The sequence below is a fragment of the Schistocerca piceifrons genome, unplaced genomic scaffold (genome assembly GCF_021461385.2).
Source record: "Schistocerca piceifrons isolate TAMUIC-IGC-003096 unplaced genomic scaffold, iqSchPice1.1 HiC_scaffold_936, whole genome shotgun sequence".
In the NCBI taxonomy this organism is placed as follows: domain Eukaryota; kingdom Metazoa; phylum Arthropoda; class Insecta; order Orthoptera; family Acrididae; genus Schistocerca; species Schistocerca piceifrons.
The window spans coordinates 5,691,678-5,694,177 of record NW_025729208.1 but is presented as its reverse complement, the minus strand read 5'-3'; the positions used below and the strand labels follow the sequence as shown (position 1 = coordinate 5,694,177).

Sequence of the window (2,500 nt, the reverse complement as noted above, 5' to 3'; positions counted from 1 at the left end):
CCCATCCATCGGCATGATGGGATGCCGAGGCCTCCCTGGGCTACAGGAGCGTGGAAGTAGCCCAGGGGAGTGTCCGCCGGAAGGCGGAACCATCTCCTGACGGCGGCACGGATGGTCACATCTGCCGCTTTCAACGCACCCACTCGGGTGCGGCTGAGGGCCAGCCCATGGTACAGGCCAGGCAGAAGTACGGTGGTGAGGGCGTGGAGGCGCTGTTGCGGCTTGAGCGGAGCTCGGGAGATGACGTCCAGCTGCTCCACCAGGTGGCGTCGTGGGTTGAAAACGCAGCGACCCGCGGTGGAGAATTGCAGTCCCAGGTACCGGAAGGTTTCACCCACACGTAGGGCGGGCACGGTGGCGTTGCCCGCTTTGAAGGTAACGTCGGCGTCGACCTTCACCTTCTTGTCGCGCCCAGACGCGACTAAGGCGAGGGTGAAACACTTCCGGGCGTTGATCTGCAGCCCCAGATGGGCGAGGGCTGCGACGGCTGCGTCGATGAGGGACTGCAATCCCCTCGCGGTCGATGCAAAAAGCAGGACGTCATCTGCGAAGGCCGCAGCGTTAACTCTGCGACCAAGGATCCGAGCTCCGATGTGGGAGGGAAGTTGACTCAAAACATAGTCCACCGCAAAATTGAAAAGGAGGGGGGAGAGGGGGTCACCCTGACGCACACCCCTAGCCGGCTGCAGGGGCACGCCCACGTCGGCGCCGCCCGCTATCACTGTCGTGCTACCCTCGTAACACCTTTCGACGTACTCAATAAAGCAATCCGGCAGGCCATGAGCCCTCAGCACGGGGCGGAGGGCAGCATGGTCCACCGAATCGAACGCTTTAGAGACGTCGATCGATGCCACAAAAACAGAGCGACAGGAGCGGACTGCGTCGGTGAGAGCAGTGTCCAAGATGAAGGTGTTTTCCAACATCCCATCCCGGGGGATGAATGCCCGCTGACGTTCGTCCACAGCACATGCACGCATCAGGCGTGACGCGAGAACCTTGTGAAAGGTCCGCGCCAACACCGAGCAGACCGTAATGGGGCGAAAGTCAGCGGGGGTTGTTGGTGCAGCCGTTTTGGGGAGAAGTGACGTCCGGGCGCGAAGCAGACGCTCGGGGAGGGCGCGGGCCAGGAGGAAGAGGTTCAAGAGTTTCACCAGGACTTCATGCGGCAGGCGCCGCAGCTCCGCTGGAGTCAGGCCGTCCGGCCCGGCTGCCGATCCCCTGGGCGGCAAGGCAGCAGCGACCTCCTCACGTGTGACCGGCCCCCATAGGCACTCAGGAGCGACAGGCTCCGAGTGCGGGAGAAGGCGGTCACGGATGAAGCCGGCGGTGGAGATCGGCTTCTTCGTGAAGAGGTCCGCCCAGAAGTCCAGCAGACCGGGGATGTCGGGTGGCGGCTGCAGCAGGGTGCCGTCCAGCAAGCCGCGCACGCAACGTGCACGCGACCTACGGAAGGCGTCCTGTGTGCGCGCGTATTCCCAGCGGCGCCGCTTGCGCTTCTGCAGCGGCGGGGCGGCAGGCGGCCGCTTGGATGATTGGCGCGGCCGCTGTGTCCTGGTGATCGACCTCTCCCCCCTGGACCCGACCGACGCAAGGGCATCCGGGAGCATGCCCAGGATGACATCGGGCGGCGTGCCCCGCCCCAGACCAATGACTCGATCCAGGGCAGAGAAACGCTGGGCGGAAGCAGGTAGCCCCGCCAGATGCTCCCAGATGGCGGCGTCAGTCGGCCCCTCCGGCGGCGGCCCGGTGGTGTCGGCCGCGAAGTCCTCGGCTGCGTCGACGGGCGGCGCAGCGGCCTCGCCCGCGTCAGGCAGCGAGCTCGCTGCTCCACGGCGGGACGCCGGCTCTTCGCCCCGACCGATCTCAAGTGCCTCCATGAATTGGCGGACGAGCTGCTTGTGGGCAGCTTGCCGCCGTCGGCACTTGATTGCCTCAAGCGTTCGGTCGGGGAACATCCTGGTAAGTTCTTGATTTACAAAGAAGAACCGGGCGTCCCTCTCAAGGAACAGTTCGGCCTCTGCCTTGGCGAGCGACAGGACTTCTTCCTCCGTCCACCTCGCGCGATGCCTCTCCGTCACGATCTCAGCGTTGGCGGCCGCAGGGTGTTGGCGGCGGCGATGGACCCCGAGACCGTTCTTCGTGGTAAAAGTGCGGTGGCACTCACTGCAAGCAAAGGGAGCTACACAAACTATCGCATTTTCGTTACGGCCGGTTGGCCGGATAGGTGCTGGGGTAGCTGGGGTGGCACCTTCAGCGGAAGGGCCACCATCTCTTGTTTCTTGTCGGCTGCCCCCAACTATAAAGGGATAATGCGAGGGGGGGCTGGTAACCCCCCCAAGCCCCTGGTGCGGTCTTCCACTCTGCGAAAATCAGCGGGCCCACGAGAAGGGGAGAAGACCGCAGGAGAGGAGAGGCTAAGAGGGCTAGGCCCATGTATTGCGCATCACTCTCCCTGTAACTATAACCCAAGGAAGGCACCTCGCAGCAGCAGCACGACTAC

General features: G+C 64.2%; 1 pseudogene; it reads right to left on the bottom strand.

Moving 5' to 3' along the window:
- The window catches only part of LOC124771726, a 7,983-nt pseudogene that overhangs the window by 2,515 nt on the left and 2,968 nt on the right, over positions 1-2,500 (bottom strand).